Raw genomic sequence first — 24,200 nt, 5'->3', positions numbered from 1 at the left:
AAATCCCTGAATAGAAAATAACAAGTTCTGAAATTGAGGCAGTATTTAATAGCCTACCACCAAAACAAGCCCAGGACCAGATGGATTCACAGCTGAATTCTACCAGAAATACAAAGAGGAGCTGGTACCATTCCTTCTGAAACTATTCCAAACAATTGAAAAGGAGGAACTACTCCCTAACTCATTTTATGAAGCCAGCATCATCCTGATACCAAAACCAGGAAGAGACACAACAAAAAAAGAAAACTTCAGGCCAATATCCCTGATTAACATGATCCAAAGATCTTCAATAAAATACTGGCAAACCAAATCCAGCAGCACATCAAAAAATTTATCCACCATGATCAAGTTAGCTTAATCCCTGGGATGCAAGGCTGGCTCAACATACACAAATCAATAAACATAATCCATCACATAAACAGAGCCAAGGACAAAAACCACATGATTATCTCAATAGATGCAGAAAAAGCCTTTGATAAAATTCAACATCCCTACATGTTAAAAACTCTCAATAAACTAGGTATTGATGGAACATGCCTCAAAAACAAGAGCTATTTATGACAATCCCACAGCCAGTATCATATTGAATGGGCAAAGACTGGAAGCATTCCCTTTGAAAACCAGTACAAGACAAAGATGACCTCTTTCACCACTCCTATTCCACCTAGTATTGGAAGTTCTGTCCAGGGCAGTCAGGCAAGAGAAAGAAATAAAGGGTATTCAAATAGGAAGAGAGGAAATCAAGTTGTCTCTGTTTGCAGATGACATGATTATATATTTACAAAACCCCATCATCTCAGCCCAAAAACTCCTTAAACTGATAAGCAACTTCAGCAGTCTCAAGATACAAAACCAATGTGCAAAAATCACAAGCATTCCTTTACACCAACAATATGCCCACAGAGAGCCAAATCATGAATGAACTCCCATTCGCGATTGCTACAAAGAGAATAAAATACCTAGGAATACAGCTAACAAGGGATGTGAAGGACTTCTTCAAGGGGAACTACAAACCACTGCTCAAGGAAGTAAGAGAGGACATAAACAAATGGAAAAACATTCCATCCTCATGGATAAGAAGGATCAATATCGTTAAAATGGCCATACTGCCCAAAGTAATTTATAGATTCAATGCTATTCCCATCAAACTACCATTGACATTCTTCACAGAATTAGAAAAAAAACTATTTTAAATTTCATGTGGAATCAAAGAAGACCCTGTATAGCTAAGACAATCCTAAGCAAAAAGAACAAAGCTGGAGGCATCACACTACCTGACCTCAAACTATACTACAAGGCTACGGTAACCAAAACAGCATAATACTTGTACCAAAACAGATGTATAGACCAATGGAGCAGAAAGGAGACCTCAGAAATAACACTACACATCTACAACCATCTGATGTTCGACAAACCTGACAAAAACAAGCAATGGGGAAAGGATCTCCTATTCAGGAAATGGTGCTGGGAAAACTGGCTAGCCATATGCAGAAAACTGAAACTGGACTCCTTACTTACACCTTATACAAAAATTAACTCAAGATGGATTAGAGATTTGAATGTAAAGCCCCAAACCATAAAAACCCTAGAAGAAAACCTAGGCAATATCATTCAGGACATAGGCATGGGCAAAGACTTCATGACAAAAATGCCAAAAGCAATTGCAACAAAAGCCAGAATTGACAAATTGGATCTAATTAAACTAAGGAGCTTCTGCACAACAAAAGAAACTATCATCAGAGTGACAGGCAAACTACAGAATAGAAGAAAATTTTTGCAATCTACCCATCTGACAAAGGTCTAATATCCAGAATTTACAAGAAATGTAAACAAATTTACAAGAAAAAAACAACCCCATCAAAAAGTGGGCAAAGGATATGAACAGACACTTCTCAAAAGAAGACATTTATGTGGCCAAGAAACATGAAAAAAAACTCAACATCACTGATCATCAGAGAAATGCAAACCAAAACCACAATGAGATACCATGTCACACCAGTCAGAATGGCGATTATCAAAAAGTCAGGAAACAATAGATGCTGGTGAGACTGTGGAGAAATAGGAATGCTTTTACACTGTTGGTGGGAATGTAAATTAGTTCAACCATTGTGGAAGACAGTATGGTGATTCCTCAAGGATCTACAACCAGAAATGCAATTTGACCCAGCAATCCCATTACTGGGTATATACCCAAAGGAGTATAAATCATTCTACTATAAAGTCACATGCCCATATATGTTTATTGCAGCACTATTTACAAAAGCAAAAACATGGAACCACTCCAAATGCCCATCAATGATAGACTGGGTAAACAAAATGTGGTACCTATACACCTTGGAATATTATGCGCCCATAAAAAATAATAAGATCATGTCCTTTGCCGGGACATGGATGAAGCTGGAAGCCATCATCCTCAGCAAACTAACATAGGAACAGAAAACCAAACATTGCATGTTCTCACTTATGAGTGGGAGTTGAACAATGAGAACACATGGACACAGAGAAGGGAACAACACACACCAGGGCCTGCTGAGGAGTGGGGGGTGAGGAGAGGGAACTTAGAGAATGGGTCAATAGGTGCAGCAAACCACTGTGACACACATATACCTATGTAACAAACCTGCACATTCTGCACATGTATCCCATTTCTTAATAGAAGAAATAAAGAAAAATAATAAGAAATAAATAAAATAAACAAATACAAATACAAAAATTTGCTGGGTGTGGCGATGTGTGCCTGTAATCCCAGCTACTCAGGAGGCTGAGGTGCGAGAATTGCTTGGGCCAAGGAAGTGGAGGTTGCAGTGAGCTGAGATCTCCCCAACACACTCCAGCCTGTGTAATGGACTGAGACTCTGTCTCAAAAATAAATAAATAAATAAATAAAAATTAAAAATTAAAAAAAAAGAAAAGAGCACAGGAAATGGTATTTGGGCAATAAAGACCAAAGAAGGGTCAGTTTTTTCTTTTTTTTTTTTTTTTTTGAGATGGAGTTCTCTCTTGTTGCTCGGGCTGGAGTGCAATGGCGTGATCTCAGCTCACCGCAACCTCTGCCTCCCAGGTTCAAGTGATTCTCCTGCCTCTGTCTCCCAAGTAGCTGGGATTACAGGCATATGCCACCACACTTGGCTAATTTTGTATTTTTAGTAGACACGGGGTTTCTCCATATTGGTCAGGCTGGTCTCAAACTCCCGACATCAGGTGATCCACCCACCTCAGCCTCCCAAAGTGCTGGGATTACAGGAGTGAACCACCTCGCCCAACCAAGGGTCAGTATTTAAAGGTCAGTTGGTTGGCCAGTCCATTAGCTGGCTGGTTAAATAATACTACCAGAATCTCAGCACACTCAGATGCTCATGCCGTGAATAACAGCCAGAAACTGAGGCTGAGATTACAGCTTTACATCACCCATCTCATTCTCATGGCAGAGCACACGCTCACTGGGTGACATGAAAGGCATAGTCATTTTCTATATGTAAATTCTTATTTCTTGTCAAGCTATAGTAGAATTTGCATGTCTTAAATGGGCATATAACATGAATCCATTGTGTCAACAGAGTTCATTCTTGACAGCATAGCTTTAGCATTCACTGGGTCCTAGAAATCGGGAAAAGATCCATGTATTCATGAACAATTAAGGACATTAACAACAAAGAAAATATAGATAAATATTTCTTATGAATTTCTTTTTTTTTTTTTTTTTTGAGAAAGAGTCTCGCTCTGTTGCTGAGGCTGAAGTACAGTGGCGCAATCTTGGCTCACTGCAGCCTATGCCTCCCAGGTTCAAGCAATTCTCCTGCTTCATCCTCCTGAGTAGCTGGGACTACAGGCCATCATGCCTGACTAATTTTTCTATTTTTAGCAGAACGGGGTTTCATCATGTTGGGCAGGCTGGTTTCAAACTCCTGACCTCAGGTGATCCACCCACCTTGGCCTCCCAAAGTGCTAAGATTACAGGCATGACCTACCAAGCCCAGCCATGAATTTTCTTTTTTTGTTTGTTTTGAGACAGGTTCTCACTTTGTCACCCAGGCTGGAGTCCAGTGGTGTGACCACAGCTCACTGCAGCCTCAACTTTCTTGGGCTAAAGTGATCCTCCCACCTCACCCTCCCAAGTAGGTGGGACGATAGATGTGTACCACCACACCTGGCTAATGTTTAGTATTTTTTGTAGTGATGAGGTTTTGCCATATTGTCTATGTTAATCTCAAACTCCTGGACTCAAGTGTTCCATCCACCTTGGCCCCCCAAAATGCTGGGATTAAAGTGTGAGCCACCATGCCCAGCCATAAATTTCTCATAGTACTTTTATTTTTAGTTTGTTTTTCCTCTTGTCTGTTCCTCTTCTCTTCCCACCAAGTGGAGGAGAAGATAGGGAGTAACCCATCAGAAAAAGACTGGGCTGAATTAACATGGTTCTGATATAAAGGATTAAATTGAAGGACATCTAAATGTATAAATACAAATTCTCCTTATAATTTAACTTGGGAAGAAGAGTCGGTGTGTAGTGGCACTTCAGTTCCAAGGCAAACATGAATCCTCTCACTTCCCTTCTGAAACCTTCCACTTCCCTTCCCTCTTCTTTATGGTTCTTTCTATGGCCAATATCATTATCTTGCCCATTTGCTGTCCAAAGTCCCTCATGTTTACCAGAACAAAACAAAAATAAGCAACACTTCTCTTTCCAAATCCCTACGTTATCTCCTTTCAATAGAATTTTTATCTGATGAATAATTCACGTTTAGTTTGGCCAAGAAAAATACTACAGTACCACCTGGGTAGAATTTGTAGTTTAAAATAATTTGCTACTCAAAATAGTCTTTGCTTATAGAGGAGCATGCCTCAGTTCTAGGTTTATTCTTTGCAACCCCAACACATCCTATGCTGTGTTTTCATGCACACTAACACACACACATTGTGGTAAAATCAGAACTAAATAAAAACAGCCATTCTTTCAGGAGAATACAATAACTGGCTCATACACGCAAGTCACAAATATAACAGTAAGGAGAGCCTTTTAGACTTTATTTCTGGCAAACCACTTGAGCCAGAGCCCAGAAAAAAAAATGCCATTACATTTTTTAGTCTACTATTTCCTGCTAAAATTATTTCAAATAATAAATGTAAAGGAAGCCACCAAATTGATTTCTTCATCCAGTTTGGGGATTTTGACCAACTTCTATATGACCATACAATCAATCATGACTCCCATTATGGATGTCCAACCTCACTCTTATCGTAGCTAAGTGGTTCAGTTAATTCATTCTCAAATCAATATTTTTGTTATAAACCATCACCTCAGGCTCTTATAATTTTATCCTGTTTCTCTCCATTGTCATCAATGTTTTCTGGTAAATTTCATAATTCCCCAGAGCTTGAACTTGCCTCAACAGTGGCTCCATTTTTAATTGCTAACATTATTAGAGAGATGGACTTCATTATTGAAAATTGAAACAGACAAATAATGAAAGTTATTAATTAAAGTGAATTTGCAAGATGTTAAACATATCGACATGTAGTAGACATTTAATAAATATTTGGTGAATGTATAAATGAACTAATGAATAAATGAATGAGAAAATATTTCTAGGCTTTTATGTAAAGAAATGATACTTTGAGGAGGATTATGCCTTTTTCTTACCTGAGCATAACCATCCACTTTGACAATGCCCCTCTGGTTTTCCTTTATAATTATAAATATATTCCAGTTTGAATTATGCATCAGAAATTTACTTCTCTCCATTTGTTCAAACACCACACTTAGATCAGGCAGAACTTACTTTCTGCAAACCGCATGCTCAGGCCTTGTCGAAATTGCACACAGTTCTGTGCATACACAGAAAAGAGAAGATCCTGTGGCACTGAGCTTGGAATCAAGCTTCATTCTTGTACTTGACACGCCACAACTCAGCACCTGTGCTGATATCCAAATCTTTCCTTCCTGGAATCTTTGACCAGGCTTACTGATCTTTTCTTCCCAGACTATAGGTCTAGACTCTGGGTTCTCCACACCTCTCCTCCGGGTTTCTGATCCGTTGCCTGACTTCCCCATTGCCTGCCTTAGCTGCTGACATCCATTGTGCACATTGACTGCTCCACGATCAACTAACTTCTATGAGCCAGAAATCTTGACCTAGTCCAAATTTCAAAACCAACCTCCTCATCCTATTATGTGCTTTTGCCTTGTCCAATGCCACCTAGTATTTTAGCTGTTCATGAAAGGAAAACCAGGGCAGATGCACTGCCTTTATGAGTTAGTGCCTGAACTGGCCTTTCTCTTGTCTACAATAGAGTTGCATTTCTTTCAACCCCATTCCCACCCTTACTACAATTTCTCAGTAGTGAACCTTGCTTTCTCAGTAGTGAGCTTTGCTTTCCCTGAGCTTTGCTTTCTCAGTTTTCTCAGTTTGATGAACCACTTATTCAGGTCTTTCCAGTTCCCACCAGCCTCCTTTATTTCCCAATTATGACTTTGTCCTCCTTTTTGGCCAGTGATTCCTTGGACTGGTACAGTAGTGAAAACAAACAAATAAAAATAAGCAAGTAAACAAAAACAAGAAAGAGGCAAAAAATGCTTTTTTTTCTTGGATCAAAACATCTCATACTTATAACCTGCATAGATAATACCAACTAGGCACAATTCCACAGAGATCTCCGGTGTGAAAAATGCTTTTGCTGCAAAGGAGGGGGAGTGTGATTGTCTTCAATTCCTCATGTTCTGAGAGCAGGTACTGCACTTTAGTGCAAATTAGAAAATTTCCCTGTTCAGGTGGATGATTCCCAAAAAAAATACTCGCTCTGAGTGTTTGATGCATCGCAAGTTGACCCAATTCTAAACAGAGCCCAGACTACCCTGCCACACCCTGGGCTAAGTACTTCCTAATTACAGTTAAACTTTCGTGTGATATCTAGAAATCCAGAATCCAGTAGAATAACATTCTAAAGTATAATAGAAGTTATAAAATGTGCGTGTGTTCATGTAAAGCAGGCCTCTTGATTTTCCGTTTTCCTTCCCCTTAAATTCTGATTACTTATTGCTCCTTGTGGCAGACTATTTTTGGAAAAGGCACAACAATTGCTTCATATTTAATACTGAACAGGAAAGGTGAGATGTTGACCTAAAATTTTTATTTTTCTGTGTACATGTCATTACATATTTGTCTAAACCCCTAGGATATACAACTCTAAGGGAACCCTAAAGTAAACTCTGGGCTTTGGGTGATAATCATGTGTCAGTATAGGCTCATGGATTGTAACAAGGGTACCACTCTGGCCAGAGGTGTTGATAATGGAGGAGGCCAGGTGAGGGGGACAGGAGGGATATATGGGAAATCTCTGTTTTTTTCTGTCAATTTTGCTATGAACCTAAAAGTGTCCTTAAAAAATAAAGTTTTTAAAAAATGTTTTAAATTATTCTCATTCTGACCATCTAATTCCTAACAAAAGACAAGCATGGCTGGAAAATGGCATGGAAGGTGCAGACAAACACACAGGAAGAAAGCGTGCTTGCTGCAAGTTTCTATGTGTCTACTTGAGAATTTCCAGATGCAAACGAAAAGAGAGATTGCAGACTAATCAGATGAACTCACTTTATTTTACATTTTTACAGTTGCTGTGTATTCTTCCCCTCAAAGTAAGAAAGAAACCCTCATCAGTGAGAAGCGGGAGTTTGGAAGAGGAGTGATATAAAAATCCTAGATAACTGACTTCAAGTATTCCAATTTATAGTGTTTCAAACTGTTGCAAGCATTTTTCTCTTTTCAGATAGAGCAGACTGAAGACTGATTTCCATCCAAATTTTGAAAAATAAAGCTGATCCTCCAACAGGGTGGGAGAAGAGAGAAAAATTCTTGTTTTATAAATTGGAAGGTGTATGACAAATGGAACAGTTCTAACCAATGATTTTTTTTGCACTATTTTATATTTGGTATTACAATATGGAAGTGTCTTGTCCTTCACATGCAATTAGTGCCGTGGGAAAGTTGCTCTGCGATTTCTACTCACATTCCAGTCTTTGAAGGGACTCAAGACAAATGTGACCCATGTGACTCATTTTACACTGCTGAGAGAAGTGGGCTGTCCAAAATCCATCCTTAGATTTTGAGAGCCATGATTATAAAAAGTCACATGAAAACAAATACTTGAGAAAGACTTCCCTAGAAAATGTATCAATAATTGAGAGAAAGAAAAACTTTAAAATCAAACACCATAATTAAAGTGAATAAAGTACACATTTAAGCATGATTCATAACTGAATTACAAAAATAAATGTCATCATAGTTTTATTGCTTAATCAATTTCCATACTCAAGTACATTAATTCCCACCTTCTTTTTGTGTGACTTTTTTTCCTTTGAGGCAACTCAATCTTGATGTTTTTTCAAATTTATTCTATTTATCTCATTTATGTAAGCTCATGAAAATATTATTTGGTATTTCTGCTCCAACAGATATGAAAGAGAAGGAAATACCAAAAAGAGGACCCTTAAAAGGAAAACAGAAATCAAAGCAAATAACCAAGGAAAAAAAAAATATTAATGCTTATGATAATTAAAAAAGTAAATAAAATAAGAAACTAGCAAAAACTCCTCAGTAGAAATTATTCCCAAATTGCTCGTTATCAAGGGCTTACACACATTATCGAAATCCATTTAGTCAAAGGGTACAAGTAAGCCTTTGGGGGTGATGGAAGTGTTTTGTGTCTTGATGGTGATGGTGATCTTACAGGCATGTTAAATGGTCAATATTCATCAAACTGTACACTGGATGCAATCTATTACACATAAATTACACCTCAATAAACTTGATTACAATAAGAAAGCAAAACCCTTCTTTGTGGTGCTTAGATAAAAGTTAAATGCGCTGAAAATAAATGAACTATGAGTGGTAGTAAATATTCACATTTCACAAAAGCCATTGCTTTAAATGTACACTTACACTCCAATATTTCTCAGTGAGAGGTTTCAAAAATCGTGACATGTAATAAATGTGAGGTATCATAGGCACCATATTCATTTGCAATCACAAGGACAAGCAGATGTAGTAGTTTTTGACTTTTTGTTATTTCATCTATGTATCAGTCTGTTTTCACGCTGCTGATGAAGACATACCCGAGACTGGGAAGAAAAAGAGGTTTAATTGGACTCACAGTTCCACATGGCTGGGGAGGCCTCAGAATCATGGCAGGAGGCGAAAAACACATCTTACATGGTGGCAGCAAGAGAAAAATGAGGAAGAAACAAAAGCAGAAAACCCTCATAAACCCATCAGATCTCGTGAGACGTATTCACTGTCACAAGAATAGCACAGGAAAGACCAGTCCCCATGATCCATTTACCTCCCCCTAAGTCCCTCCTACAACACGTGGGAATTCTGGAAGCTACAATTCAAGTTGAGATTTCGATGGGGACACAGCCAAACCATGTCAATCTACAACTTAGAGTTCCATCCTCTCAATGCTGGAAAAGTTGGAATGTTTCCTATTTTATGGTAGAATAGAGTCTACGGATTGGAAGATAAGACACTAAAGTGCATTAACCATCAAAAACTGCGAAGGAGGCCGGGCACCATGGCTCACGCCTGTAATCCCAGCACTTTGGGAGGCCGAGGCGGGTGGATCACGAGGTCAGGAGATCGAGACCATCCTGGCTAACACGGTGAAACCCCGTCTCTACTAAAAATACAAAAAATTAGCCGGGTGTGGTCACACATGCCTGTAGTCCCAGCTACTCGAGAGGCTGAGGCAGGAGAATAGCTTGAACCCAGGAGGCAGAGGTTGCAGTGAGCTGGGATCACACCACTGCACTCCAGCCTGGGTGACAGAGCGATACTCCATCTCAAAAAACAAAACAAAACAAAACAAACAAACAAAAACAAAAACCGCGAAGGGTCTGAGAGTTCACCCTTCTTGCAAACTAACAAGTTAGCCTGACAAAAGTTTCATGAATGCTGGTAGAAGACACTAGACTCCTGGGTCACAGACAAAGAATAGTTTGGTACTCACGACAATAGCAGTAGCAAAAGTATTAGCATTTTTTTGTACCAGTTAACCAGGCCTCCATTTTTGCAATGTGATGCAAAGAGAACCAGATGGTACCTACATGTTCAGTGATTGTGCTATAGAAGAGGAATATTGAATTTAGGGAATCTGAATCCTTTATAATGGGCAGTGAGCACGCCTGGCCTTTGCTCCAGAGAGAGACACTGGCTCTATGTTCCAAGACTGTTCACAACACAAATGTCCCTGAAAAGATAGTTCAGAATGAAGGACAGTTAGTCGCTCACTCACAAGAGATACAGAAATACAAAAAGTCTGTGGAGAATTGGTCTCCAACAATAACAATTCAATCATTAGAGAAAGTACTTCAGGGTACCAAGAATTCTTCAAAGAAAATGTTGGCTAATTTATTAGAAACCTCTGCTTTTCCAGGTCCAAGTTTTACATTAATACATGTATATAAAAGTGTATACATTTTCTCAATTTGAGTCAGAATACCAAAAACTACACAACAACGTTTGTATTAATTAACAGAAAACTGACGTGGCAAGGATTAGCACACTACATGCATGTGCTCGACCTTCTTGTAAATCACCTCATGTAATCAACGACAATCCAACTGTTACCATCTATTTCAAATGATGAGTTCTTGTCCATGAAATTTATTTCTTATTTATCAAGGTAACAGGAGTAGAAATGAATCAATCTTCAAACCAGCTGCTCATAATCACAAAGTACATTTTATTAACGTGCTAGAAGAACCAATATTGGAAAGTTTTATTTGGCTTCCAACTTGACCCTACTTAGAAATAAGGTGACAGTATATTCCACTTCAAAAAATATATATTCCCCATCAGCTCAATAGCCCAAGCCAAAATATACATCATCCTAGATTCCACTCTCCTTGTTACTCTTCTCACATGTGGTCAGTTGCCCACCTCTGCCATCTTTGTTTAATAAATAGTTATAATTTCTGCTTCTGAGGAAGACCGTGCCTTTTATTTGTATCAACTGCACCTCCCATTATGCTGATGTGTAGTAAGCACACAATAAAGGTTTGTGAAATGAATAGATCTACAGCTTTATCAATGTCAGAAAACAATGCACATGGGAATATAAACTGGTGCATCCATTATGGAAACCCATATGGAGATTCTTCAAAAAATTTTGAAAAGAACTACCATATGATCCACCAATCTCATCTCTGAGCATACCACATATGTCCAATGGAAAGGAAATCCATGTGTCAAAGAGATATCTGCACTCCCATATTCATTGCAGCATTATTCATAATAGCCAAAAGATGGAATCAGCCTAAATGTCCAACAATGGAGGGATGGATAAAGGAAATGTGATATATATGCACAATGGAATACTATTCAGCCTTAAAAAGGAAACGCTGTCATTTGTGAAACATGGGTGAACTTGGAGGACATTATGTTAAGTGAAATAAGCCAGGCACAGAAAGACAAATATCACATGTGGAATCTAACGAAGTTGAACTCTCGGAAGCAGAAAGTAGAATGGCGGTTACAAGGAACTGGTGGGGAGAGAGGTGGAGGTTGGAGAGATGTTTGTCAAAGTATACAAAATTTCAACTGGACAGGAGTAGTAAGTTCAAGAGTTCTATTGTGCAATATGGTGACTACAGTTAATAACAATGTACAGTATTGTATTCTGGAAAATTTCTAAGAGAGTAGATTTTAAGTGTCCTCACCACAAAAATCATAAATATGCATATGAAAATTAGCTACATTTAGCCATTCCAAATATATGCATATTTTAAAATATTACATTGTACACAAGAAATGTATACAATTTTTGTTTAATTTTTTCAAATAAGCTTTTTTAAACAGAAAACACCATTAAAAATGAAAAGGAAATTGTAAAACCACAGGGCACAAAGAGAGATATGGAAAAAATTGATTTTTCCTGGCAAACATGGGTTTTATCTTTCTAACAATTATGGATATTTTCACATAATGGATAATACAGGCATACATTTTGTGTACTGGTAAACACAAACCCCATTCAAAATGGTGAAATTTTTTCCTGCAGCTCCTGTTAGCAATCTGGTTGCACTTATCTGTTAAACATTAGTTTCCTAGAGAAGAAGATACTATCATTTCAAACTGCAGCAAACAAAATATTCTACAGGACATATAAATCCTGTATAAAACCTGAACTTTGAGCTATGAAATTCTGGTGGCTTTCTCAACCCAGTCAGTTTGACACTGTGAAATCTAAGACTATACCCGAAATGCTCATTCATTTTGAGGTATGTGTGTTTATTTAGGGCTATTTTGCTTTTAACCAAGTGGTTATCCTCAAAATATACAGCTTCTGTCGGGGAGGATAAAAGGAGGAAAATCAAAGTTTAATCTCCAGTTCTCATGGGAGAAATCTGAAGAGCAGTTGTCCTCCTTTAAAAAAAGTTAATAAAAAATGTTTTCATTAAAAGATAAGATCCTGGCATGTTAAGACAATTTAACCATTTTAATCTAATGCAATAATTTCCTCTAAAATAGATACTGTGTTTGCTATCCAGTGGGCAGTGGTTTGGGAGAGTATTTCTGAAAGATCCTTTGGTTAGTAGTTGCCTAGGACAGAATTTACCTCGGGAACAATACTCACACACAGTGACCATTCCCACTATTCTTTTGACTACACAGCTTACACTAAGGTAATAAAAAGACCAGCTATGTTTTCAGGATGCAGTCAAGACCCCATCCAAAAATAAAATAAAACTTACATTTTAAATTAACTTAAATGCCTATATTTTATTCAATTTGCTTCTTCAGTGCTAATGTTCATCTGTCAAATAAAAACTGTACAATGTTTACAGTACAAATAAGAAGAAAATGAAGCACAATGATCAGGAAGCATCTTCAGACAAGTTACATTCATAACTCCAACCATATCATAAAATGTTTGTAAATTAATTTTTCAGGTTTTGATGCACTTTTCCAACATATATGTCTAATTTTTGTATTTTAAATCACATGAGCACTACAGGAACAAATATAAATAAATAAAATAATCTTTCAGCCTACCTACCCTGACTTCATACCCCCAAACACTTTTTTCTACACATTTGCATAGAAAATACTAGAATGTTTGAGTGTCTATTATATAGAGTATCATTTATTGAACAGAAAGAGCTACCAAGTGAAATGGTACACATTAGAAGGGAGTGATTTTGCAATTGCTGGATCACTTGACTGTGACTTGAGAGGAGGTTTCTAGAAGAAATTCAAAGTTTAGATGAATGCCTGAGGGTAGTCTCTTCTTACCTTAATCTACATGTTTCTAACCCATCATTATCTCAAAGTTATCACACACACACACACACACACACCACAGTTTCTCGACTTCACTGAAACCCACTGTCCCCTAAGGATACTGCTTCTCCTCTCAAGCAGGGGCTGGGATATATTTTCCATCAAACTCCAAATATCTCAGTATCAGAACCAAGGCAACGTCCTCCTGACTACCCAATGCCACTTGCAGACGAATGACTGCACTCTCTTTTGTAAGTTGCTCCTTTGAGTAGTTGACAATAAGAGCTTCTTCTCCCTCCAGTCCTCACTTAATCATTTGGTCACTCCTTAAAGAATTTAGCACTCAACTCATAGTCTCCTTTTCACCCAACCCTACCATCATGCTAAGCAGATTTAACATCACTTGGATGCACCATCAACACCTCGCCCAGCAGTTCCTTACCCTGATACCCACTGATAGTTGTCATCATTCACCTCAAGCACCAACTTCCACAGTCACACCATGAATTTGGTGAACACTGGAAACTGCACTTCAGATAATTCTGCAATAATATAAATACCTTCACAAACACCACCACCACCATCTTCAACTTCCCTTTCCAATGGCCTTGTTTTTGTCCCCTCATACAACACTTCTACCTATCAAGAACTGCAATCCAGTGACACTTCAACTTTCTCTACATTCATCAGCCTCCTCAGCTCTCCACATCTCTCCATCAGTACAATGTCACCTCCCTGCCCCGTGTCCACCTCCAACTCCTGGCTTCGTATTTTATCTGGCCTATTCCTATTCATCCTTACTCATACCGCTTTCTTAGAAAGGGGCTATCCAGACTTCTAAGCTAGATGAAGTTCTTCTGTTAAGCCACCTTGTAAGTTCTTTGTGCTTTTCTTAGCTATTATTCAAACACAACAATGATCATATTGCAATTAATGTCATTGTGGATTTGAACATGGAAGGTCTATTTTATCCTAGATTGTAAATTGGTTAAGAGCAGAGATCATGACTGTTTTACTCTCAATTACATATGTCAACTAACACCATGCCTGGCATATAGAAGGCACTCTAGGAATATATGTGGAGTCACACACACACACACACACACATACACACTTATGCATACACACTCATACACTTACCCATGAAGATTTCTTCCAGTAAATGGGTATCTGTATTATGCAAGCAACACGAAATCAAAAAGAACATTTTGGGGTTTTTGCTGCCTAACACCAAAACTAATTGCAGCCACTCTTCAAAAAAATGCAATAACTTTATAAACAGCCACATCCTGATTCTTACGGTAGAAAGCTCTCCATTCTCTGCTGAATATTCATCCGTTGGGAGGGACACTAGCCTAGAAGCTCAGCACTTTCTGAAAAGAGAAGCAGCAGGAATAGAAGATGTGCGGAGAGGAAAGAAAGTCAAAGGCAGGCTCCTGCAATGCCAAGGTGCCAGGAACAATGGTGCAATCCCCAGCTGTGTAACACAGGATGGAGGAGGGAGATCTCACTTTTATTGTAAATAGCAGAATTCTTTAAAGGTAGCTACATTAGCAATCAGATCTCAAAGATGCTGGAAACACAAACACCCCCTTTCTCATTAAGGGTAGGGGGATCCAGCATAATTTCTCTGGACCAGGAAGATGGAGGAGTCTTACTTCTCTTGCCTTCCAACTGCATCCCCCACTCAATCCTAGATTGCACAAGGAAGTCAACACTACCTCCCCCAACATGCTCCAAATCCCTCTCTTCACAGCATTGTCAATTGAATCTCTTCATCCAATCTTGGAAACAGTCTGGAAAAAGAAGCAGAGGAGAGAAGAAAGGGGAAAAGTTCAAAAGTACTTTAAACTCTGCCAAAAAAAATCAATTAGTACCAATATACACAGAGAAATGAATGACAGAAGTCATCGCAGCAAGGTATTTCCTCATGACTCCTTCAACTGGCCAGGGCCAAACCAAGGTGTGCAAATAATCTGAGCAACTGTACACTTTGGCACACCTTTGCTATGTATACATACCTTCAATATGTATTTACAGAAGCTGGAAATTGCACAGGGCAGGACCAGGAAAGAACGGGCAGAAATGTTCAACTGCATGGCCAATGTCCTGAGCTTTAGCCCCAGAGTTGTGTGTCCTACTCTGAAGCCCTACAAGTCATAGGACCCATTCACCCCAGAGCCAGTGCAGCCTATTTCTTTGAGATCTCAGTCCCATCCCTCTAATGGTATCAAAGAACCCTCCATTTACATTTAGTGCTCTCTTTGAAAGGAGCCATGATAGACTTTAATCCAAATTTACAAAAAGAAAAACTGGATTCCAAAGAACGATATAATTAGCATAAATACTGGGACTACACACTGCCACATAATAAAACAGAAAGCGTCAAAATATATAATTGTGTATAGCACCTATACACTAGCATAGGTCAAACAGCTGAATGATTAAAGGAGTTTTGTTTTGTTTTGTTTTAATCAGTCAACTAGGAACTTCTTAATGCAGTCACTTTGGCATGATACAAACAAAATCTTTCAAACTACAACACATCTTAGAAACAGCAAATACTACTGCTGTTCACGTAGCAAGGAAGGTTACAAGTAAATCTCCCAATATCTCAGGTGTAAAGAAGTGTTCTAACAAGATCCATTTGTATTAAATCAAATCACCAGACTAAGGCATCTATTTTGCACCATTTACTCAGAGCAACAGACAAAAAGACAGGCCTTTGGGTTTATTTACATAAACATTCTTCCACAGGTAGTCACAGAGGAGGAAGGAGTACAATGTAATTTGATGGTGGATGAATTTGCACAAAAAGGAGACTAAAAAAGAAGGTTATTGTGACCCAACACTCACTCTTTACTTTTTAAAGTTGTGGGGAAAAGAAATGGCAAAGCTTTCTATTTCTGTAAGCTTTTGTTCTAAAGAATTGAATAAAAAATAGCAATACCTAATCATCTCTAAATTACTTCAACTAAAAACACCATTAAAGACCTTATAATCTTTTTTTTTTTAAATTCATTCTCATAATTTCTTCCTCGGCCCTGAAAACGATGGTTTAAAAATAGCTTGATTTGCATCTTATTCTTTTACTGCCTTTCTACAAATACATTTTGAAATGCTTGCTTATGGAAAAGCTGTTGCCTGCTCAGCTTTCATCATGTATGAGATCACACTATTTCGCTCACCTGGAACTGTCGTGTTCTCTGTTCCCAGCAACGTGAAAGACGGTCCGATAAGGAGCATCCTTGCTAAATGATATGTTTAAAGTATGTATAGCTACGTGTATTTTCAAATGCATAACCAATTTCTTAAAAGAGATGGTAACTCATGCCAGAAGCAAGGAAAAGATTGAAAGGCAGGCCTGGAAACAGAGCTGGCCCAGTAACAGCTCCAAATATGTCAAAATGCTAGTGTTATTTAAGACACCGATACAATATCCCTGATGATGAAACAGGAAACGTTCCCTTGCGCCACCCGCAGGGTGTGCAACAGGAGGAGTGGCTCGCTTCTTCCGTGCCCCACTGCTCAAACCTCTAGGGGAGCATGCGGACGGCTGGGTTGTGGGGCTCCAACCCAAGAGCAGTGTCTAGGGGTGAATGTTTACAGCTGAAGCCCCAGTGGGCACACGTGTGTTACAGGGTGCTCTTTTAGTTTTGCCATCTGTAGGCGACTTGTGTTAGTCAGCTCAATTAGACCCCCTGGCTTATCTCAAGGACAGAGGACTTTCTGTATCCCAGGGTCCTTGCCTTGGTGTACCGGAAGAATCAGATCACACGTGGGCTTGGAGAATGAGTTCAAGGTTTTATTGAGAGGAAGTAGCTGTGAGCAGACAGGGGAGACAGAAGAGAGATGGAGTGGGAAGGTGTATTTTCCTGGAGTCAGGCCACCTAGCGGCCTGGCTCTTCTCCAACCACGCAGCCAAACTCCATGTCCTTCCGCCAGTCGATGGCCTGCCAGGGTCTGCCTGTCGGCGTGCTCTTGTTGACGTCCTCTGGACGTCCAGCCGCTTGTGTGAGTGCCCACTAGTGTTTCGGGGTTTTTATAGGCACAGGATGGGGGCGTGGTGGGCCAGGGTGGTCTTGGGAAATGCAACATTTGGGCGCAAAGGCAGGAGTGCCTGCCCTTACCTAGGTCTGTGGGCACAGGCACCGGGGTGAAGCCCTTGCCAGAGACCTGCCTTTCTCCTCCCAGCACTTCCCTGCCCCCCTTCCTTATCAATAACTTCTGCATTTGTAGCTGGGTAACCAGGGTATTCTTCATACAGCTGCAAGTGTCTGGCTAATATATTGATAGGGTTTGGATCTGTGTCCAGGCCCAAATCTCAGGTTGAATTGTAATCCCAGTGTTGGGGGTAGGGCCTGGTGAGAGGTGATTGGATCATGGAGGAGGATTTCTCATGAATGGTTTAGGACCATCCCTTTGGTGCTGACGGCAAGACAGTGAGTGAATTCTCAAGAGAGAGTTCTGGTTGTTTAAGAGTGTGTGGCACCTCGCTCGCTCTCTCTTTCTTGCTCCTGCTTCAGTCACATGAGGTGCCTGCTCCCATTTCACCTTCCACCATGAGTCAAAGTTCCCTGAAGCCTCCACAGAAGTAGACCCAATATGTTTCCTGTACAGCCTGCAGAACCGTGAGCCAATTAAAGCTCTTTTCTTATAAATTACACAGTCTCAGGTATTTCTTTATAGCAATGCCAGAACAGCCTAATACATACATTATGTCTTCAAGTGGGGGTGAAGACATGCTGAACATTTACTTCTTGAAATATCCACTGTATGATAGTCAGGGTGTTGTATGTTTAAAGCATGTATGTGTATAGCTTACATTATTAAAAATTATTGTTTTAGAATAGAAAAAGGAAGAGTGATAAAATATTAGGCTGAACCATATGAAATTGCTGATATTTTATAACTTTTAGGCAACAAAATTCTCAAATGAGAGCTTTGGGTCCAATAAGTTTGCTTTGCCCCAGGCAACTTGCCCCACTAGTGTAATTCGGGGTCAAGCCATGTGCAAGGCTATCAGACAGTTTGCACATCCAAGCATGACCACTCCATGTTCTATTATGCTAAGACAGTCTCTGTAACTTTTCTGCTTTGAGTTAAGTTACATAAGTCCTCTTTCTGTTACCCAACATTTGTGGGTTCCAGGTCCCTGAAAGGAAGCTATAGGAGCAGGTAAAAATTCTTTCCATATTTATTTGTGTGGAATTTTTACTTTTTGACTGTATACCAGATGTAAGGAAGTGTTCTTGCTCTAGGGCCATCTGTCATTGCAGAGGTAGGATAGATTCACATAATGATAGAGTAGAAAAAAATAAGTAAAGTGACCCAGGTTTAAATCCTGTCACCTGCTGTTATTGGTTGTGTTTCACTTCTTGACCTACAGAATCCTTGTCTATAAAACTGAACTGGGGACCATGCCTAGTCATGTAAGTTCATTGTAAAATTCAAACAAAACAAAGTCTGTTAAGGATTTTGAAATGCCAAGATGCAACCATGTGATCAGGGAAATTTACATAAAGAACAGAGTTGGGATCATGATATTAGAAAAACCAGAGAGCGATCGGACACAATGGTTCACACCTATAATCCCAGCACTTTGGGAGGCCAAGGCAGGTGGATTGCTTGAGTCCAGGAATTCAAGACCAGCCTGGGCAACAAAGCAAGACCTTATCTTTACAAAAAAAATATTTAAAAAAAAAACAGACAGAAAACTAGAGTGGGCCAAAGTTAAGGGCTCTAGAAGTTCAATTCCAAAAGGAATATTTATTCAGAACGCATCAAAGGGTCTACTGGAATTGGAAACACAGTCATCATTCTTAAGGATAAGAACAGCCAATTCCTTAGATGCAGGTCTTCTGAGTCAGTGGACTCCACACTCCTGGGCTTGCATCCAGATTATCATCGACTTCTGTACTGATGCTTGCAGGGGAGGCTCCGTGGACTCCCTGTATATCTGGACACACAGAAAAAAAGGACAGTCAAGTTTTTCATGTTGGACAGTAAGAATTTAATTTGTAATCTCTATTTGTCACATATGTCCATACTTTTCTTTGTGATAGTCTCATCTGAAGCTTCTGGAAAAATAGGGGAAGATCTTATGGACTGTTTGGTTGGAAGGACATAGCTGCCCAAGGCTTCTTAAAAGTTGACCCTAAGGGGACTTGTGGTTATAAATAGAATGCCGTTAGTTGCAGGAGAATACAATCCTGTTAGACTAACTAAAAACGACAAATTAATTGCAAAAAAATCCATATAAAGAGATCAGTGAATTATGGAAACAAAAAGAATTAAAAGAACAAAAATTCCAGAGAGCAGAGTGTTTTGCCAAGATTAGCTACCTTTCACAGGCTATTTTCTTTCTTGGGATGTTTGCTGATTTGAAACATAGATCAGATCTGGTTCATGCAGAAGCACTGTAGGAAGGAAAGAGAAGCCAGCAAAGCTTGTGGCATTCATAGAAGCAACCACAACAATTTGGAAACAAAAGTATCCCCAAATGCCTTGCCAATTTTCCTCATAGTACCCTTGCTAAATTGAGGCTGAGTAAAAGGTTAGGAGTTTCTGCAAAGTAAGTTAAAATCTTCAGAAGTCCCATAATAATTGGGAGGAAAAGTTCCACTGGAGGAAAGGAGTCTGCTCAGAAGGTGGCTGGTCTCCCCAAGATGCTCATCAAATTTGGATGGAGCATACAGCAGGATACTACACAGCCTGAAACTTCCACTTTCTTTCAGAGCTGTCAGTCAACAGTGTGGAAGAGACAGGCCTGAGGAATAAAAACATAGCTAGAAGTGGAGAGGATTTTACTAAAATGTCAACCCAGTCTTGACCTAGTTCAGCCTCTTGGATTGGGGTGATCACCTCCTCACCTTATCTGCCCCACAGAGAAAACACAGATTCCTATCTGGTCGAAGTAGCATCATACAGAGCTTTGACATGTGCTTTGTCCACAATATCTGGCATACGGTCACATATTACTAACATAAAAAGAGGCAAGAGATTGTGATCAATTACCAGGTGAAACATACAAACAACATAAGCAGATGCAAAGAAAGAAAATGATATTTTATTTAGCATCTTAAAATTACATTTTGATACAATGATCAATATAGTAAAGAGATTGAAAGACAATATGAATGAAAGTGATGAAAAGATGTGGGGTTCAATCATTGAATCAAAATCTGTAAAAAGTAATCGCTCTAAGACTGAAAAATACAATACTTGAAATGAAGACCTCATCAGATGAGTTGAACAGTATAGCTGAAGATTGGCTCAGTGATCCCAAAGACAGATCAACATGAAGTATTTGACTAGAGCACAGAGAACACAAAAGAATACACATATCAGTCACATGCAAATCATAGTGCAAACCCCTTTATTCCTATTATTGGAGTTACTAAAGAAAAAAGAAAGAATAGGGAGAGACAAATATGTAAAGAAAACATAGTCAAGAATTTCCCAAAACTCTTAAAGCTAGCAATCTTTACATTCAAGAATCTCAGCCAACTCAGGATAGCTAGGCATTTTACAACTAAACTGCTGAAGATGAAAGACTTGCTGTTTCTAATAGCCTAGATGATCAATGTGCCACAGTCCTTATTTTAAACCTAAATAAAATATTTCACAAATTATTTGAATATCGCTAGTTTAAAAAGGAAATTCATTTCAACAAAGTCAAAACAAGGAACAGATGAAAGATAAATTGCGTTTATCATTTGAAGGTTGTAGCTGCTTTTCAAAACAAATAGAAACCATTTGTTTCTAATTGTCTCATAACTGAGATAAATAAAACCAATTTTAAGGAGAAACTTTATGCCTGACAAGTATGAGTTAATTGGAACATTGAGAAAATAATTCAAAAGAAATGGAGCTTAGAACTTTACATCTTAACTCTTACTTTCTTTTGTTTTGTTTTGTTTTGTTGTTTTTGAGACGAAGTTTCGCTCTTGTTGTCCAGGCTAGAGTACAATGGCACCATCTCGGCTCACTGAAACCTCTGCCTCCTGGGTTCAAGCTTCAGCCTCCTGAGTAGCTGGGATTACAGGCATGTGCCACCATGCCCAGACAATTTTTGCATTTTTACTAGAGACGGGGTTTCACCACGTTGGTCAGGCTGGTCTCGAACTCCTGACCTCAGGTGATCCACCCGCCTTGGCCTCCCAAAGTGCTGAGATTACAGGCGTGAGCCACCGCACCTGGCCTTAACTCTTACTTTGTATGTTGAAAGTAAGATATACACTGTACGACATACTTTGTATGTTGAAAGTAAGATATACACTTTGTATGCTGAAAGTAAGATATACACTTTGTATGTTGAAAGTAAGATATACACTGTAGAAAGCTTGATTGAGATTGCTCACATACCAGAATAATAGAGAATCAGGTATAATTGTGGGTAGAATCAGAAGTAAGAAAATAATATTTACTGAGCCCTTAATAGTACCAGGCATTAGACTACATTTCTTACAGAGAGCATTGCAGATATGAAATGAACTTCACATAGATCACACATGGATGTGGAAATGAACTCATTCATTAGCCTGAATGCCCGTAAGGTAAATAATTTTAGACAGTACAATATCTTCAGCTCCATCTCAGTTCTTTTTTCATTCCATTGAGAAATAAACATTCATTCTAGCTGCCAGCTTCTGGATTTGTCTGAAGTGTTGCAGATCCCAGTGGAATCAGCCTGAATTCCCATCGATTTCTTTCTTCAGGAACTGAGCTCGTGTTCCTCGTCTTCTTCCTCCTCTCAGACACTAGCAAGCCCTCTCGCTCTTCACTTGCACCATCCCCTCCCCACCCACAAGCCTGACTATGAAGTGGGATGTCACCCTACTTTTGCCTACCCTTCCAGCACATATATTCATTTCGTCTTAAACTGTTTCCGCTAATCACTTTGGGAAACAGAGATAATTAAAATCATAAGCATGAAGGGAAAAAAAATGAAATCATAAACATGAAGGGATTCAAAAACTCATCATTTGCTTGGAGCCGTGCTTCCTGGAGCACTCTTTATTCTACATCTCAAATTATAACTAAGCACAGTTGGGATTCTGCCCCTCTTCCCCCACCCGTCTCAGCTAATTTATTTCTGGGTCCTATTCATTGATTGAATTAAATCCTACTGATGTCATGAAAACATCCAATATTTCCCTGCTCCAAGTGCTCAACTCACAACCCTGAGGCCCACCAGAAGAGGTCTCTGCTGACTCTACCAGGTATTTCCTCCGTAAGGTTGGAATCTCCAAGGTAAACAATCCACCAGCACCTGGTACCTCTCCTTACCCTGCCTCCTTGGAAGAAAGGGAAAAGAGAATTTAGCAGAAAAAAATTCCTCAAATGTAACAAAGTGTCCCAGCCCCTTTGGACAGACCTATGTACCCATCTGTCATAAGTAAACCCATACAACAAGAATGTTGCCATGTCTTTAAAAATTCCTGAGGTCCAGCTCGGCGCAGTGGCTCAAGCCTATAATCCCAGCACTTTGGGAGGCTGAGGTGGGTGGATCACAAGGTCAGGAGATCGAGATCATCCTGGCCAACAAGGTGAAATCCCATCTCTACTAAAAATACAAAAATTAGCTGGATATGGGGGAGCATGCCTGTAATCCCAGCTACTCAGGAGGCTGAGGCAGGAGAATCGCTTGTACCCGGGAGGCGCAGGTTGCAGTGAGCCGAGATCAGGCCGCTGAACTCCAGCCTGGCGACAGAACTACACTCCGTCTCAAAAATAAAAATAAAAATAAACAAAAATTCCTGAGTTCCTGGCTTTCAAACCCTCAATGTGTCTCCCCTATTCACTCAATTGAGTCATTATCTTTCCAAGCTAGACACATAGGAGCTATCTTTTCCTCCTTCCTTGTCCTTTCCATTTGATCTATGGTCATCACTTATTCCCCTATTTATTTTATTGCCACCCTTTATCCTCACTCTTTTTCTCTTGTATGTTGAATGTATCTGCTAGTTATATGTTAGTCACCCTTGAATTATCTTGAAAGAAACTGACAACAGCTGATGTTTCAAAGATTGACTTTCCATACCTGTTCTGTACTTTCGTTTTAGTGATTATTTATTCTATTGTTTTAGCTTAATACTGTTGTTTTCGTACCTTAAATAACCTTGTTTCCCACAAAGCAGAGGGTTTTTTTTTTTCGCATTTCCTATTTAACACTTTATAAACACAATAACCTAGGAAACAGGGTTACTTTATATCTACCTTCCGCTCCTCCAGCTTTGATTCCTGGCACACAGCATGAAAAGCAAGCAGAGGAACACAGCAGTTAGCAACTTTCACCACTTTTCATCTGTTCTTCCCCATTATTGAATCCATCTAAGGAAGACATCACTGTGACTGCCGGGAGATGTCAGGCCTCAGAAAGGAAGTTGAAAATTATGTAAGAAATGAGCCCAGTGACCTCCATTTCCTTGCCTCCTTGGTAAATAATTTGTGGTTTTCCGAAACTGGAGGCATATTTTAGAGTTCAAGCAAGGTTGGCAGTAAATTGTCCCAAGGATCATAAAAATGTGCACACAGGGTTTTGCAGACACCAAATCAAATAACTAAAGTGAAGTGAAACCAAAACAGAGCAGATGCGTGTATGCACAGGCATATCCCAATCCCAGAACTGCAGACAGAGTTGTCTATCTTTTACTGTGTAACATAAATTCTAGAATATTAAACAGTTCAGTGGTAGGGAGGTTCAAGTCACTCTTCCTTTAACCTCCAAAATATTTCTAACATCCAGTTTTGACTGTTTTTGTAAAAGAGGTAGCTCATGGGTTACAACTTCAAACTTCGGAACAATTCAGGGCTTAGCAAAGCCGTTGTCCACTGTTCTCATCTTCCGCATGTACTAAGAGAGGTTGGGAAGGGAAGTCAGAGCTGTTAGTAAAGAAACTATGAGGACAGAGGTGGGGC

The 24,200-nt window shown here is 39.3% G+C and overlaps 1 long non-coding RNA gene across 2 annotated transcripts in view; it reads right to left on the bottom strand.

Annotated features, from left to right (window-relative positions):
* Window positions 1-24,200, bottom strand: part of LOC751002 (uncharacterized) — a 68,515-nt gene that overhangs the window by 11,775 nt on the left and 32,540 nt on the right. For both annotated transcript variants that reach the window (XR_010157170.1, XR_008547882.2), the window contains one exon: window positions 16,466-19,236. This is a non-coding gene — a long non-coding RNA (uncharacterized LOC751002). The remainder of the gene's footprint in view (window positions 1-16,465; window positions 19,237-24,200) is intronic.

The sequence above is a fragment of the Pan troglodytes genome, chromosome 4, assembly GCF_028858775.2.
Source record: "Pan troglodytes isolate AG18354 chromosome 4, NHGRI_mPanTro3-v2.0_pri, whole genome shotgun sequence".
NCBI classification, from domain to species: domain Eukaryota; kingdom Metazoa; phylum Chordata; class Mammalia; order Primates; family Hominidae; genus Pan; species Pan troglodytes.
This window is presented reverse-complemented; position numbering and strand designations above follow the sequence as displayed.